The 18,520-nt window shown below is 44.8% G+C and overlaps 1 protein-coding gene across 2 annotated transcripts in view; it reads right to left on the bottom strand.

Moving 5' to 3' along the window:
- igsf11 (immunoglobulin superfamily member 11) overlaps positions 1 to 18,520 on the bottom strand; it is a 106,485-nt gene that overhangs the window by 14,727 nt on the left and 73,238 nt on the right. The window lies entirely within an intron of this gene.

Genomic DNA, 18,520 nt, shown 5'->3' with positions numbered 1-18,520 from the left:
TGCCTGTGTGTGTGGTGTGAACAGCTGCTCCAGGTTAATTAGTGCAGAAGATTATTACGTTATGTGGATGAAGTTAAACGTGTTGGAGGCAGGTGAGGTTGTGATGCCTGCAGCTGCAGATGAGAGGAAATCAGACCGAATCAAAGGGCCAGGAGAAACCTGCGTGCTTTGTTTCATGGCCTTACAACACAACCGCTACCTTCTTTGGGCATACAGGAGCAGCCGCTTATATCCGGTTCTGGCTCAGCTATAGATAAAGTCTGCACATGCTTCATGTTCACAGGGACTAGTCTGGTGTGCCAGGCGTGTGCTGTATGTACCGTACGCCACGCTCCAAACACTACAATACCCGGGTGGCCTGGCACAGATGCATGCTGTGTGATTGTTGTCCTGAGTGACTCATATGGGTCCCATGGGAAAACAGTACAGTATATTCACAAATCCTCATTGAGGTGACCAGTCTGGCGTGTCAATAAAGTTGTGTTGAGAGATTTTGTTGGTTAGGGAGGGAGCGTAGGTGTATGGAACTGTGGAGAAGGATGTGATGGTGGTGTGTGGGCTGGTAACCTTGCCTGAGTCCTGAAGACGTTTTAACTTTCTACAGCTGATGCCTAGGCTTTAGCTCAGAGGGATAACATGGTTTTGAGGCACACAGACTACGCAGATCACATAAACATGTTTAGAGGAGGTTTACCTGTTCGGGCTGGTTGGCATTGGACAGCGGGATGACCATCCAGATAATGTTGAGGTTGTTGAGGGCAGCGCTGGTGGAGAAGGAGCAGGACAAAATGGCCGCCTGGCCGCGGGCTACCTGGATGCTGCTCTGGGTCACTGTGACATCCAACGCCCTCACACTCACTACAGAGAAAAACATACAGAGAGATTTAGTGGGTGGATAGAAACATTTCTGTAAAAATGTACTGTGGCATTTCCTGTATCTGAAATATTTAACAGCAAGTCATACTCGAAAACATTTAAATGCTTTTGTTTTGATATAGCCTAAAATGAAGGTTAACTAATTTAGACTAGAGATCACTGAGATCCCTGCTCTTGGAGTTATTGGTGAATCATGGGCAGAAAGTACTTCAGTCACTCCATAAGTCCAATAATTGTTTCTCAAATCTCCTTTGATTGAAGAGAAAYGTTCCAGCATAATGTACCTCTAAATCGATATGCAGTATATTTCAAACCGAAAGGTCACGTTTAATCTAATGGCACAACGTTGTACCCAACCCTATCTCAACATTTCCATTTGCACAGCAAAACAAACACAATGTAATATCAAAGCTACTCTTTTAAAATGTTCTCCACAGCTAAACAAACATCCAAGTCTATTTTGAAATATCACATAAAATATGTACAAACTAAATATATACAAGAAAAGCAGGAATACTAATGACTATATCATGTGTACTTTTGCAAACCCTCTATAGGCCACCAACTTTCTATCTATACGAACGGTAGGATCGGTTTGCTATCATCCCAAATGAACCAATCGGTATCCTGTTTAGCTGTCATGAAATAGATAGATGGGGGGGAGGATGTACAACAACCTATTTCTGGAGCCACTAAACATATTTAAGCCTCAATTGGGTTACACCCTACCGTAAAATGCATCCATCTATGTTCAAGGCCCAGTGGGAGTAATCTTATCTGAACATAGTGAGGAACACAATGCCCATTATCAACTTAAAGAAATTGGGCATGTCCTGAGTCCTTGTCTGCCATAACGCAGGATGATGATGCTGCTGACATAAACCAATGATATAGGTAGGAGTATGCATGTAGCCAGCTGTCACGTTATTATCACTGACACATTGCTGGTTGCTCCTTCCTTGTCTGACTAAAACCACTTCCTACGCGTTGTTCCGCTGGCAAGCACACTTCAGCCCGCAGCCCAAGCTCCAGAAGGAGAGAAACAGGAGAATCTCAGTGAGCACGTCTTGAGAGATAGTGTACCACACAGGCTAGCAACAGAGTTTTAAAGGCCCAGTGCAGTCAAAAGTGTTTTTCCTTGGTTTTGAATCATATTGTACATCTGCTGAAACTAACACTTTGAAAGTGTGAAAAAATTATATCAGTGTTATTTCCTGATAGTTGTTGGTTAAAAATACAATCTACACAAGATGTTATTATCAGCAGGTTTTGCATGAGGGAGTTTTGCTTCGATATAGGTTTGAATAGACCAATAACAAAGAGAGTTCCAAACCTCTTTGCCAATAATAACTTTTTTTCAGTTTTCCTCTCCCCACTCAGACCAATCCCAGACAGTCCTAGTGAAATTATTGCTTAAGAAATATTTTTTTGCTAAAAAGCTATTTTTGTTTATTTTTGACCATTTGAATGGAAAACTATTACAGTAAGGTACTAAATTGTTACCCAAAAATGATTTGATATTTAGATAAAAACGTCTGCATTGGGCCTTTAAATCCAATGGGTGTGTAATGAAACACTTCTCTGCGATGATATAAGCTATATTAAGATGTTGTGGCTACTGCCACTCAATTGCTCTCAAGCTTTGCTTCTACTTTACAATGTGGTTGTCAGGCTATTATTGGAGACTTGTTCAAAGCCATGGAGGTCCCATTCCAATGGAACAACAAACCTCTGAACCCAAACAACCAAATCTGGATTCTAGTAGAATTTGTTTTCTTTCAAATACTTTAGCTGCACTTAGTGAGCTAGCCTGGTGCAAAGGAGCCAACAAAATTGTAGCAAAAGTGCAAACCCCACCCATCTTGCACTCCAGGCAGCCTCAATCAAATGCTCAACGATTTCAAATAACGATTTCAAATAATATCTGAACCCAGGTCTGTTCTGAACCCAAACGACATGATGTACGTACTTTTTGAAATACTTTCTCAACTCTATATCGTAGCTATAGCAGTGCAAAGAAAGGAAGCCAGTCGCGCCAGAAGAAAAAGGCCCTTGAGGCAAAATGGAAGGCACAAGCGCTTATCTCCCCAAACTCCTCCAAGGCTGCAGCTTTCTGCCCTGAACAGCTGGAGTCTCCTTTTCAAAACACTGGATTATGGGACAAGTGCTCAAGAGCCTAAGCCTTTGTGACTGCAGAATGCACCATACTCAAATCTTACTGCCTGGAGTGATGTATACACATGGCCTGACCATCCCTTGGGGACAGACAAAGCATGGGGGAAATTGAGTGATATGAGTTTATGATAGCCATTATCTCTCGCCAAAGGAAGGCAAAGTGATGGGCTGGCATGCCTGATAGTGTTGCAGTGCTTAACCTGTTGGTGGAAAAGTGAAAATGGTCATATCCAGGACTGTAAAATGGTACACCAAAACTTGTGAGTACTTAATGGTGGATAATGGACTACTAAAAGTACTTAGTGGTGTGTCTTAAAATGTAATGGGCTGATGATGAGTCAGAACAGCCCCAGCATACCAGCCAGAATCCACCCCCACACCCATTCCCCCGCCATCCTTAGATAAGAGACCATCCTTAGATAAGGAAAAATGTAAAGTACCACCAACAAAACATTTAATTTTATGGTTTGGAAATGGATCCTGTAGGCCCATTTTATTAAGCCCTCATGTGAAAATGTATGTGAATGTTTGTTTCAAAAACTACATGAATAATCAGTTGACCACTTCACATGTTTTTGTTTTTTATGCATCTCTTTTCTGTGAGAGAGAGCTGCACCAGACCTACTGTTTCCACGTCATTTGACATTGAATCCATGTGGAAAACTGATTGGATCTGCAAAAAGTTCTCGTCGTAAGAATTTTTATTTATTTTTTTCACACAACTTTTAACTAAATCTACTGACATGGTGACATTTGTTGTTGATTTCACTTTGAATTCACGTTAGTTGATGTCAGTGCCCAGTGGGGAAGCTCCGAAAGGCTCGGAAAGAAATGCTCATGCATAAATAAATTGTCCACAGAAAGAGTAAAGGAACCGTCCTTTTATGAAAAAGCATTGGTGTACATGTTGAATTGTTCAACCGAGTCTTGTAGTTTGGAGTTGAACCACTCACGCTTGAGTCCTAAGTACTTTACATCGATGTGCTCCCCCTCTCTCGGCTTGTGTAGGACAGTGTGTAATGCTAATGAGCTAAATGTCACACCCATTTTGTTTACCCCACTCGTCCCATGACTTTTTAATAGACATCCTGTCTTCCATTCTACAACTAAAGCCCCAGCTCCAGCCTGGAAGGATGTGGAGTACACCACTACTATCGTTAACTGGCCTTTACTATGCACTATCCCTCTTCTCTGGAGGCCGACTGTACTGTACTGTATATATGTCCATTCAGTGACAGTGGGAGGGAGGCTGTGTTTGTATTCCTAGGGAACTCTAATGGAAAAAGGCACCTTAGGCAGTCCTAAAAGAGCCTGCAGCGAGCAGCTCGCTTAAAACAGCTTTCTCCTTTCATCCAGGAGCCGAGTGTTAAAAGTTCCTGTTTATTAATGCATGGGAACCATACCACTGAGAGGAGATCTGTCTCTCTCTCTCTCTCTTACACACACAGTGGTTAAATGATGTGAGAATGTCCTCCTAGGATCACACGTCCACAAGGAGTCATTGGATCAGAGTTGATTAAGACATGACAACAGGCTTCTATTGTGCCTATAGGAAGCCTGCCATGCTACAAATGAACATTGGGGGTTGAATTGAAAACATGTCATTTTCTCTCTCTGTGTGCAGCTCTCCATGCCATCACAGTAGCACCTCTGTCTGGGCGAGCCAGCCTCACTCTAAATTCCCCTACTCCCAGCCGGCTCATTTGCATCACAGGCCCGTGCTTTTATTCATGGCTTTCTTTTATTCATGTCGCTACTTTTATTTCTGTTTCAAACAGATGCCCTGATGCTCTGATCTACTGCTGCTGGGCTGGCAGACACTGCTGCTGTAACATCACTGGGTGGCCTGAGGCTAAAACAAACACTCTGCACTCGAGGATGGAGGAAAGATCTGACCTCATCACACAGCTGGGAAACATAGTCCCTTTTTGATTCATTTATGAAACATAGTCCCTTTTGGGATTTCTTACTACCAGCATGGCAAAAATGAGTGCTATTCTAATTCTCCTGAAAGGAAGGAGAGATGTGCATAAGTGTATGTGAATGGCAGCACGTTGCTTGTCAAATCAAATCAAATGTATTTATATTTATATAGCTTCTTACATCAGCTGATATGTCAAAGTGCTGTACAGAAACCCAGCCTAAAACCCCAAACAGCAAGCAATGCAGGTGTAGAAGCTTGTGTAGGGTACATCCCTGCCTTCCCAATACTTTCTCACAAGTACACCAATTCTGAATTCATACACACTCCGTGGCCTTGCCATGACTGTTGAACCTCTGGACAGCAACAGAACGACAGGAACCAGACCAAAGCATTCCTAAAGACAAAAAAAGTCAGTATGAGACAGAAATATGGAGCCACACACAAACAGAGGGTTATTTGTCCCTGGCTTTGTTGGGGCCCAGGGGCTTCACAGCGTGGTGCTTTCACACAGAGGGCCTGTGATCTGTGAGAGCCCCGCAAGGCCCTACCATGTGAAACTCAGGTGGTAGCTGGGCCCAGCTGCTTCTTGGCAACTTACAAAATGACTCCGCTCAAAGCATTGCAGAGAGGCAAAAAGAACTTCTCTGAAATTGCACTCTTCTAACAAGCAACACTGTTTGCTTCGTCTCTGCTTTAGTCTTCAAACTTTTTCACTGGCCCTTTTCTGGCTAACCTTTAAGATGTCCTCTATATAAAGGAACTTCTCCATTGACTACCCATCTTGTCCCTGATTTTGAAACCTGTTAATTCCTCATCATAGAATCCCTCCACAGTAAAGTGGCATAAATGTTTGACATGAAAAACAGTGTTCTAGAAGCTGTTTTGAGGCTGTTTCTGAGGAACATGCAGCTCCTTGCATGATGTGGAGAACAGAACAGTGTCGGGATGAGACTCAAGCTCTGAAGCCACCTGAGGGACTACATTAAAGAAACAAATTCATATTTTATCAAGGTGCCCCCATAGCTTCTGCATACAACCTCGGCTAGGCTGGTGCAAAACAACGGGGCTTAGCCTAGTGTCTTCAGTCTGCCCTGCACAACGTCAATGCTGATTGGCTGGGGAATTCAGCTGATCACCGGATGATGTCAGGTGTCTGCCAGAACTTTTCACATGACTGTCCAGGCCTAATCCAGCTGCCCCGCTCTTCCCGCTGAGCCCAGCCCAATGAAAGAACCATAAACCCTCTCCACCCTCCCCCGCCCGGCCCTGGCCCACGTGAACCCCAGCCACAGCCATCCCCCTTACCAGCCCACACACTGCCTGCCCTATCCTGCTCCATGCTGAAGCAGCCTGCTCAACATAGCTTAGGGTAATACTGCTCTACACTGCTACTGTAAACACTGTCACTGCCCCACATTACACTGCAGTACTACTACTACTACTACTCAGCAGTAAGGCCAAATGACCAACCAGTCCCTAACACAGACACTCCGCTCTACCTACACTGAAAGTAGCCCGCTCCACAGTAGCCCACACGCTAATACACACCACTGTGCTAGCCCTCACAGGACTGAGAAGGCTATCTTCCCCAGGTCAGGTCAGAGAAAACAGGCAGTGGTGGTTGGTGAGAAAGTGCTGGTAGCCATGCACAGGATGGCACTGAAGCATCACTGCAGTTAAACGTAGCCTACTAGTGCAGGAGTCGACCATGATGTCCCCTTTCACTGATATTATTGACAATCAGTGACAAGGCTTTTGTGAGCGATGTTGTTTATGTGTAAACACAAGCCCGGGTGGAACGAGACAGAGCTCTCTCCAAACTGTACAGTCTCTCCCAGGGGACTGCATCCAGCCATCCACTCTGTCCTGGTCTTTCTCAGCACTCCAGGCCGTTGTGACTGTGAACACAAGAGCCTTGCAGCGAGGGACAGTGAGTGACCAGCGACAGTGTGTGAGCAGAACGTTTAAGTAGGCCAGGGCCCTTCATGGCTGGATTAACCCCAGCTAGCTAGCGCTGGAAAAGAAGACTGCTAAAGCTGCAGGCAGATGGCTCGGTCACCCGCAGATGCAGCCTGGCCAGAGAGTGTCTGCGGCTTTACACACACAGCAGTAGGCCAGTGCTACTTAGCACTACTGTTGACACAGCTTGGACAGAGCACAGCCACAAATTGTCTGTGTGCATGAGCATTATTGCCTTGACTGCGTTGCTTTTGTGCAGTAGTACAGTGTACAGGTTTTACCACTATAGGACCACCACATTTGTCACCAAGCTTCAGTCGCACCTACAGAAGGCAAACAGGTTATAGTAGTACATACAGTAATACATACAACATATAAAACAATAGGCCTTCATACAACCACTGTATCAGAACAGTGATGCAACCCAACAACAGAAAAAGAAAGGTGTTGGTGTCTTGCGCTCCTGGGTCTCTAGAGAGGCCATGCCTTGAACAAGCACAGCATTATCCTAGCAGAGGTCAGCACGGCTTTTGCGTCATCTGTGACGTGACTAAAGTAGCTCCGTCTCCTCCTCCAATGGCTGGTCGGTATAGGGACTTTCCTATTCTTTGTACTGCTACAAAGACAGACAGACAGTATCACTGCCAAGCCAACCACTCCAGGACTGGGGCTTCTGCCATTGGTAACTGATAGGGCCTCCCCTCCACACTGTCGGTCTGCAGGACAGGACAGGTAAGCCACTTCTTCTCGTCTCTCGGCCTGGCATGCCCTCACACCACCTGCAGATAAGGGGCTATTCCTTCCTTGCTGCCTGACCTGCAGGTAAATCCTCCCTCCCTTTCTGGCTGGCCTCCATACTGCCTGAAGATAATAGCCCCTCTTGTTAAGAGACCTCTCGTCTCTCCCTCTCACTGCCTGCCTGGGCTGGCACAGCACTGGCTGTCTGTCTGCAGGTGAGTTGATCAGTAGTGCTCAAGTTGTTAGAGCCAACAGAATTGACCGGCGTCTTACATTAACCCTTCGATGAACTCAATCTCAACTCCTGCTTATTTTCTGCATTGTAACAGCACATTCATGGACTAGTCAAGCCTAGCATGCATGACAACGTCGTTTCTCTTCACTTCCATGACTGGTAAACTGCTAGTGATCTAGCTACTGGACACCTGAAACAATGGCATAAGATACATGAGTAAGACAAGAGGAAAATACTGTATAAGTCAGGAGGAGTAGCTATCTGATCCCCACGCTCTGTCAAACGGGGGGGAAACGGAAGTGATTGTTAGACAGAGCCTCTGAATGCACTGGATGTCAAAAGCAGGACAGAGGGGGGATGTGGGGGAGAAAATGCCTGTAATGAAGGTTGCAGCTTTTTATTGTTTTCAGAGAAAAATAAATTGACTGGGTGACAGAGAAATTGACTGAGAGAATGGAAAGGAGTCTGAGAGTGTACTTTACAGGACAAGATCAGAAGAGAGTGTCTATCAGAAGAGAGTCAGAGGACTGAAAAGTGCACAGGGACTGTTGGTCAGACAAGGGCAACGCCACCAACCAAAGAATCTGACAATGGACATGACCATTTAACCCCAACGGTCATCACTATTCAACCCCAGAAAGGAAATCACCGGCCCTGTTCAGATACTAGTACAATGCCTTCTCCCTTCATTCATTCATTGAGGTAACAACCACTCATCTGACTTGACTGAACTAGTCAAAGTAATTTGGTATTGTAGTAACCTCGCTCAATTAGGTCAGATCAGTGGTCATTTCAAGGTAGGTAGCAGGGAAAGCAGAAGGCTGACTGCATCTCTGACTGCCATCTAGTCCTCTGATTAAATGTACAGAGTGCAAAGGTCATCAAATCAAATGAATTGGTCACATACAAGTATTTAACAGAAGTTATTGCGGGTGTAGTGAAATGATTGCAGTAGTATCTAACAATTCACAACAATACACACAAATCTAAAAGTATATAATGGAATTAAGAAATATATAAATATTAGGACGATCAATGTCGGAGTGGCATTGACTAAATAGAGTAGAATAGAATACAGTATATAAACATTATTAAAGTGACTAGTGTTCCATTATTAAAATGTCCATTGATTCCATGTCTATGTTTATAGGGCAGCAGCCACTAAGGTGCAGGGTTGAGTAGCAGGGTGGTAGCTGGCTAGCGATGGCTATTTAAGATATAAGCTGTTTTTCAGTCTCTCGGTCCCAGCTTTGATGCACCTGTACAGACCTAGCCATCTGGATGATAGCGGGGTGAACAGGCCGTGGCTTGGGTGGTTGATGTCCTTGATGATCTTTTTGGCCTTCCCGTAGGTGTCCTGGAGGGCAGGCAGTGTGCCCCCGGTGATGCATTGGGCAGACCGTACCACCCTCTGGAGAGCCCTGCGCTTGCGGGTGGTGCAGTTGCCGTACCAGGCACTGATACAGCCCGACAGTATGCTCTCAATTGTGCATCTGTAAAAGTTTCTGAGGGTCTTAGACCAATTTTTTCAGCCTCTTGAGGTTGAAGAGGCACTGTTGCGCCTTCTTCACCACACTGTCTGTGTGGGTGGACCAATTCAGATTGTCAGGGATGTGTACGCCGAGGAACTTGAAACTCTCCACCTTCTCCACTGCGGTCCAGTTGATGTGGATAGGGGCGTGCTCCCTCTGTTGTTTCCACAATTAGGTCCTTTATTTTGTTGACGTTGAGAGAGAGGTTATTTTCCTGGCACCACTCCGCCAGGGCCCTCACCTCCTCCCTGTAGGCTGTCTCGTTATTGTTGGTAATCAGGCCTACTACTGTTGTGTCGGCTGCAAACTTGATGATTGAGTTGGAGGTGTGCGTGGCCAGGCAGTTATGGGTGAACAGGGAGTACAGGAGGGGGCTGAGCACACACCCTTGTGGGGACCCTGTGTCGAGGATCAGCATAGTGGAGGTGTTGTTTCCTACCTTCACCACCTGGGGGCAAACCGTCAGGAAGTCCAGGACCCAGTTGCACAGGGCGGGGTTCAGACCCAGGGCCCCGAGCTTAATGAGGAGCTTGGAGGGTACTACGGTGTTGAAGGCTGAGCTATAGTCAATGAACAGCAATCTGACGTATGTATTCTTGTCCAGATGGGATAGGGCAGTGTGCAGTGCGATGGTGATTGCATCGTCTGTGAATCTATTGTGGCGGTAAACAAATTGAAGTGGGTCTAGGGCGTCAGGTAACGTAGAGGTGATATGATCCTTAAACAGCCTCTCAAAGCTATGGGGCGAGAGTAATTTAGTTCAGTTAGCTTTGCTTTCTTGGGTACAGGAACAATGATGGACATCTTGAAGCAAGTGGGGACAGCAGACTGGGATAGGGAGAGATTGAATATGTCCGTAAACACTCCAGCCAGATGGTCTGCGCATGCTCTGAGGACGCGGCTAGGAATGCCATCTGGGCCGGCAGCCTTGTGAGGGTTAACATGCTTAAATGTCTTACTCACGTTGGCCACGGAGAATGAGATCCCACAGTCGTTGCGAGCGGGCCGCATCGGTGGCACTGTGTTATCCTCAAAGCGGGCAAAGAAGGTGTTTAGCTTGTCTGGGAGTAAAACGTCAGAGACCGCGATTTGGCTGGTTTCCCTTTGTAATCCATGATTGTCTGTAGACCCTGCCACATACATCTGCTGCCATCTATCCATGGTTTCTGGTTTTGGTAGGTTTTAATAGTCACCATGGGAACAATATCCCTTATACACTTCCTAATGAACTCAGTCACCAGGTCCGTGTAAGCGTCAATGTTATTCTCAGAGGCTACCCGGAACACATCCCAGTCTGCGTGATCAAAATCATCTTGAAGCATGGATTCCGATTCGTCAGACCAGCGTTGAATAGACCTTAGCACGGGTACTTCCTGTTTGAGTTTCTGCCTATAGGAAAAGAGGCGCTAAATGGAGTTGGGATCTGATTTGCCGAAGGGAGGGCGGGGGAGAGCCTTGTAGGCATTTCGAAAAGGCGAATAGCAGTGATTTAGTGTTTTCCCTAAGTGGGTACTACAGTCAATGTGTTGATAGAACTTCGGTAGTGTTTTCCTCATGAGACCCTATGGACAACTGGTGCCATTGAATACAGAAATCCTGATGATAAATAACCATGCAATGCAATAATATTGTTTGGAGAGAAAAATATTGATTTCCTATAAAGCTATTTTAATAATGTCATTTAGATTGTGCTATGCTAGTATTGTGCTATCAGACAATGGATGTGATACGGTTTTGTCTGAATTTTTTTTTAAATGAAAATAAACTCCCAAAAATGGTAGATATCGATGGGTTCTTACGAAATCCGGAAATGAAGAATTAGATGTTCTAAATGAAGCATCAAGGTTCCAGGTTTATTTGCCTTATTCTGAACTTACTACAGCAGAAAGGAAGAAAACAAGCCCATAGTTATGTGAGTAATAAGCGTTTTCTTGGGTGTTAGACTAATCGGCAGTGTATATTATATACAGTGCATTTGGAAAGTATTCAGACTCCTTGACTTTTTCCACATTTTGTTATGTTACAGCCTTATTCTAAAATGGATTACATTTTTTTCCCCCCTCACAATACCCCATAATGACAAAGTGAAAACAGGTTTTTCTTTAGTTTAGTAAAAATTTAAAACAGAAATACCGTATTTACATAAGTATTCAGACCCTTTGCTATGAGAAATTGAGCTCAGTTGCATCCTGTTTACATTGATCATCCTTGAGATGTGTCTACTACTTGGAGTCCACCTGTGGTAAATTCAATTGATTGGACATGATTTGGAAAGGCACACACCTGTCTATATAAGGTCCCACAGTTGACAGTGCATGTCAGAGCAAAAACCAAGCCATGAGGTCAAAGGAATTGTCCGTAGAGCTCAGATACAGGATTGTGTCGAGGCACAGATCTGGGGAAGGTTACCAAAACATTTCTGCAGCATTGAAGGTCCCTAAAAACACCGTGGCCTCCATCATTCTTAAATGGAAGAAGTTTGGAACCACCAAGACTAGAGCTGGCCGCCCGGCTAAATGAGCAATTGGGGGAGAAGACCCTTGGTCAGGGAGGTGACCAAGAACCTGATGGTCACTCTGACAGGCTCCAGAGTTCCTCTGTGGACATGGGAGAACTTTCCAGAAGGACAACTATCTCTGCAGCACTCCACCAATCAGGCCTTTATGGTAGAGTGGCCAGACGGAAGCCACTCCTCAGTAAAAGGCACAACAGCCCGCTTGAAGTTTGCCAAGAGGCACCAAAAGGACTCTCAGACCATGAGAACAAAGATCTCTTGGTCTGATGAAACCCAGATTGAACTCTTTGGCCTGAATGCCAAGCGTCACGTCTGGAGGAAACCTGGCACCATCCCCACGGTGAAGCATGGTGGTGGCAGCATTATGCTGTGGGGATGATTTTCAGCGGCACGGACTGGGAGACTAGTCAGGATTGAGGAAAGATGAATGGACCAAAGTACAGAGTTCCTTGATGAAAACCTGTCCAGAGCACTCAGGACCTCAGACTGGGGTGAAGGTTCACCTTCCAACAGGACAATGACCCTAAGCACAAAGCCAAGACAGTGCAGGAGTGGCTTTGGAACAAGTCTCTCAATGTCCTTGAGTGGCCCAGCCAGAGCCCGGACTTGAACACGATCGAACATCTCTGGAGAGACCTGAAAATAGCTGTGCAGCGACGCTCCCCTAGAACCGGACAGAGCTTGAGAGCATATGCAGTGAAGACTGGGAGAAACTCCCCAATACAGGTGTGCCAAGCTTGTAGTGTCTACCCAGAAGACTCAAGGCTGTAATCACTGCCAAAGGTGTGTCACGCTGGTATAAATGATTCGGGAGACAGATCTCCCGAATCATGTTAATCATTAATCATTGTGCGAGTGTGTTATTTATTCGAGGAACTCCTCCGCTCTTTTGTTTTGGGTTTCTACCCTGTGTTTTGTTACGTGTTTGTTTGGTCTTCGTTCCCGTGCCTTTACACGGCACGCCGTAATTTGGGCTTATTAATAAAAACCCAAACACGTACACAAAACACAGGGTTGAAACCCAAACAAAAGAGCGAGGAGTACCTCAAATAAATTCACACGCGCACAGTGGTTAACACACGAGACGAGACCCGTAATCATCTGCGCAATCCACAAGGGTACGAAAGCCAAAAACACACAGCACATGTACTCACACCCACCAACGGACATAGTAACAATAATCGACAGCACCATGGTGAACAATGGGCACATACAGTATATACAAATACAATCAGTGAGAATAGGGGCCAGGTGTGCGCAATTAAAGTTCCAGAGGGATCCGTGACAAGGTGTTTCAACAAAGTCTTGAGTAAAGGGTCTGAAAACGTATGTAAATGTAATGTCGAACACCCTGTTTTAGCTTCGTCATTATGGAGTATTGTGTGTAGATTGATGAGGGGGGGCAAAACGATTTAATCCATTTTAGAATAAGGATGTAATGTAACAAAATGTGGAAAAAGTCAAGGGGTCTGAATACTTTCAGAATGCACTGTATATAGTACATATAACGGGCAATGTACAGTATATGATCGCTACTTGATGGAAGTTATGGGGATTTTTCAGTAGCATATTATGGAATAATGAAATAAAACAGAATCATTAAAAGCCTTAAAGGAACCTGTAACCACACCTGTATAGCATAAGAAAAGCCAATATACAAAAGAAATAGACACACATTGTAATCCAGATGCATGCCTGGATAAGAAATGGCATAATCTATATAATGAATGTACTTGTGACTGCAGCCTGGTAGGGGCCCCTATAAAAAAATTTACCAAACTGTCACAGTTGTGCCACCAATATAATCTGTTCAGTGATTTGTAGAGTGTTTAATGATTTGTAGAGGCGGGAAAAAGCCCACCTCAAAGAAAGAAATTAGGGTGGGAAACAATAGTGGCGCGAAGCCAAAAAGAGTTGATCATTTACATAGAGAGGAGTGACTATGTATGCGATGTAAAGATGAAACTGTATAAAAGGAGTGTGCTTACGCTGGGAAAAACAGTTGATCCATGGACCAGCTCGGCTTGTTACCTTGTAATAAAGTCTACTTTGAACTCACAAGTTCCGGTATCTGAGAAATATTATTGGACCAATATTTCTACGACAAAGTGCATAGTGTATGTACAGCAAGTGATGTTAGATTGAGGCCTGGCTTTCCCTTTGCTACTCTGCATGTCTAAGTGTTTACCGTGAAGCGGTTTTTAAGGTTTTTAGCACCCTACCTGCTCTGGGGTTCTGCAGGCCAAATGCTGCCTCAGCAAACGGCTCAGGGAAACTTTCTCATTCCGCACGCTGGTCAAAATTTGCATTCCTTCCCCTCCAGTATTCAGCAATACGCAGGGATGAAAATCAACACAAATAAGCTGACTCGGCTATCTCTCTCACTGCACTGGTTGTTACTCTAAGTACAGGGAAACTACCAACACTTTCTTTGGATATTTTTTAAAACATACCCACCAGAAATGGGTTAGCCTGTTAGCCTATAACCCAAACTGAATGATAAAACACTGTATGGAGCCCCCATAGAGCACAACACAGAAAGTGGACTTCCATTTCCCGGGTACATCATAAACCACTCACTCACTGGCACACTTGTGAATTTCCTGCGTCTGACTGTCTATTATGTTCAGTGTATAGCCTTCTATTAGAGGAGGAAAATGCTTCCTGTTACGATGCTAGCTAATGAGTGTGCGCTGCTCTATGTGCTTTGCTCGGCATGAACATGACAAGTTGTGCAGTGGAGTAGTATGGGCTTTTGTCAGTGGGTGACCTCTGCAGTCGGTAACAGGCGTGCAGCACAGGGTTGCGGAGCCCTATGCCAAGCACATCTGCTCCGGAGCCTGTGGCAAAGCCATATGGCTGGCAAGCACTCCTCGACCACGTAAGAGACAGAGAGAGAGGGGGTGGGTAGAAGAGAGAGGGGGAGAAGGGGGTGAAGAGAGAGCGAAAGAGAGAATGAGAGAGGAAACAGGAACCTGAGTAACCTGTATTCACTTTGAAAGAGACAAACGCTCCTCCAATTTCCTGCAATTGTAGCCCAGATGAATCACAAAGGTGGTCTAAATTACATCTACTGTACCCACCTGCCCACCCAACCATCCCCCCTCAAAGGAACCTATGCACATACATTAGAACAATCTATTTAGAAGGAGAAAAAAAACAGAGTGTGTATCGACCTTTATGTTTGCCATTTATTTTGACGATCTTTTTGAAGTGCAGTTCTATCAATGGTGGTGTGTGTAACCCTTCCTCCCTCTGTAGCCCCAGGGCTCATGATGAAGACGCTGCCGAGATCAATAAGCAGCCGCCGCTGTCGAGGATGGGCAGTGGGGGCTGGATAAACGCAGGCCCATCTCCATCGATCCGCCCCAAGGTGGATGAGCGGCGTGAGGAATGGAGGATCCAGATCCACTGAGGGTTTGGATCTCACTGACAGGCAGAAAGACGAGGCTGAGCAGGAAGATCATTCAAGACTGACGTCGGAAAATGCCTTCAAAACCCACCACTATGGGCAACAGTGAGCGCTATTACCATCTTGGCTTTTGCTAGGGCATTGTGGATGGGGATGGTGGATGGGCGTAATCCCATGAGTTTGGATCAGAAGGTTGCATATTCAATCCCAGTGTTTTTACCCTTTCCCAAACCTTAACCACGCGTAATGAGAGCCTAAACTTAACCCTCAACTTCAGAATTTGAGTTTGGAGAAATGGAACAATACAGAGCAACAGGCGCAACCCAGGGTGTCAAAAACACTTTGAAATTTGATGTCTGGAGAAAAGTGGATAAACGTCTAATTCAGCAGTGAGACTGTGAGATCTTGTTGGACTGAGAGCTTGGTGCTAGGAATGCTGACGTAGGGCCCTGGGGGTCCCAGAAAGCAGGATCTGGCTCTTAAACCTCCCTACCCAGCATTCATAGCCTCCACAGGTAGCTAGCTTATCACCTGCCAAACGCACCTGTCAGAGCAGAGAGATTCCCATTATATAGGCCCCTATTAGGCCAGGCACCAAGCCCTCCAAGCCCTTACCCAGAGTTGAGGCTACTATTTCACCCACCTTTTGAAGGAAAATCTATAGTGAGCGTGCAGCTATGCTACGCTGATATTATCAATGTGGCTTCAATCCAATCTGGGGGTTAAATGTTGAAGGCGTGATGTGTTACACCCTTTTACACAAGTACAAGACCTGTACTGCTACAAATCATGCATCTGTTTCAATAGATATAAACTGCACTGTGGTGGGATATTAAAGTGAGAGGGCTCTATGACCACTCATAAGACACTTTATAACTGCACAGCGTTGATGGTTGACCGTAAGATGCCCAAGACAGTTACTGTGTTATCTGTTAGCCTGCTAACACTGCTGTGGCTGACTGTGCTCTCAACAAGTCTCAACAAATCCTTTTGTTTTCATCTCTTTCAAATCACACAGTCTTCAATAATCACTTGAGCTATTCACACTTGTCTCCTGCAGGAGTGAAAGCATTCATACTGTAATTACCATACACACAGTCACTCTCCACATTCTATTTCTGTCTTGTATGCCAGAGAGAACATTAAACGCAATCGCTTCAAAAATGTATATAGCAGGGTAGCCCAACTGGTGGTGGTTTTATTTGGCCCCCCAAGTTTTCTGAGCCCAATAATTTTGGGGGATATTTTTTTTAATGTTCATTGTTGGACATACAAGACTGTAAAAACACCAGGAAATCAGCTGTTTTGGAAATATGTTCCCAAGTATTCCCACGCCTAATAGAGAGACACGTGATCATATACAAATGTAAGCAAGGTTTGAAATGATTAAGTTTTAGTTAAATATCATATCTGGTTGGGCTTTGTGCGGTCTACAAATGATGTTCCGGCCCCCCGACCATCCGCTCAAGAAAAAAATTATCTAGTTGATGATCCCTGGTCTATAGGATATCAAGGACGTAGCCTCTTCAGTAGCAAGTCTGAGTATCAACGTTGAGTACTCAGTCCAAATTCATTAATTGACCATTTCCCCTCATTTATTAATCTAATGGAAATCCATAGTGTTGAAAATGAAAAATTAACTACAGATGTAAGACTTTATAATGTTGACTGGAATATAAAAAAGGGTTATGTTCAATACCTTCCGTTCTTGGACGGATTAAAAAGGGTAAATTCAGGAAGTGTGATACTTTCACATTAAATATGGAGGTAAAAAGTGAAGGGCCCATCATCCTGAAGATATGATGACATAACGGAGGAGATATGAGATGTGAAGGCTACATGCCAGGTGATATATGAGGGTGGGGTGAATAGGGGAGTGCTTTCACCACCTGATGATAGGTGGAATCAATATAGGTAAGAGACAAGCCTGCGGTGCAGCAGACTATATGAGAGTCCTTATATCCTGTTGGCTGGATCACCAGCAGGTCGGAAGGATGACTCCTACAATCAAATGAACATACATAGTGATTCATTGTGGTTATAGAAGGATACAATACTTCAAATATAAATTGTATATGATCGAATTTGATATAACCACAATATAATCTAGGAGACCCAAGAGAGTGAGGGAGTGAGAGAAGGGAGGGAGCGGAGGATAGATAACATAGGTGAAGTGGAAGGGGTGAAATGCAAGTTAGCATGCAACCTAAGCACAATAAGAAAAGAGCTCTACTAAGCAGCAAGTTGAGGAGGGTGTGAAAGAGGGCAAAAAAGAAGAAGACGACACAGGGGACAGAACTCCTGAGGGCTAGGTAAGACATGAAGGGAGGTGGGGAAGGGGGGATAAAGCCTTAGGATGAAAAGTACACAACACCTGAGAGCTTTGAATTCAGGAGCCAACTGAAAGATTTATAAAACCTCCAGGAGTACTGTAGTCGTTTTACACAGAATGGTAGGAAATGGGAACTGACTAATAAAATGTTGACAACTGTAACTGCATTTAGAGCATACCAACACCTACTTCATGTCACGACTTCTGCCGAAGTCGATGCCTCTCCTTGTTCGGGCGGTGTTCGGCGGTCGACGTCGCCGGTCTTCTAGCCATCGCTGATCCATTTTTCATTTGTTATGTCTCGTTTTCCCACACACCTGGTTCTCATTTCCCTCATTATGTGTTGTGTATTTAACCCTCTGTTCCCCCCATGTCTTTGTGTGGTATTGTTTATTGTAAGTGCTTGTGTACATTATGTTTGACTGGTGCGCGTCGGGTTATTGTGCCCATACTTTGTATTTCTTATGCCGTTGGTTTTACTATTAAACTGCTGCGGCTATTATCAAGTTCTGCTCTCCTGCGTCTGACTTCCCTGCCACCAGATACGCACCCCTTACACTTCAACCTTTTCACTTACAACAACCAAGCAATGTAGCTAGCTAGCAATAGGTATTCTATGTAACATTGAACAGCAGCACTGGGGGATTTTGATACACACAAAATATCATCTAGACCACAGGTGTCAAACTCATTCCACGGAGGGCCGAGTGTCTGCGGGTTTTCGCTCCTCTCTTGTACTTGATTGATGAATTAAGGTCATTAATTAGTAAGGAACTCCCCACACCTGGTTGTCTAAGGCTTCATTGAAAGGGAAAAACCCAA

Source organism: Salvelinus sp. IW2-2015, linkage group LG22, assembly GCF_002910315.2.
Source record: "Salvelinus sp. IW2-2015 linkage group LG22, ASM291031v2, whole genome shotgun sequence".
In the NCBI taxonomy this organism is placed as follows: Eukaryota; Metazoa; Chordata; class Actinopteri; order Salmoniformes; family Salmonidae; genus Salvelinus; species Salvelinus sp. IW2-2015.
This window is presented reverse-complemented; position numbering and strand designations above follow the sequence as displayed.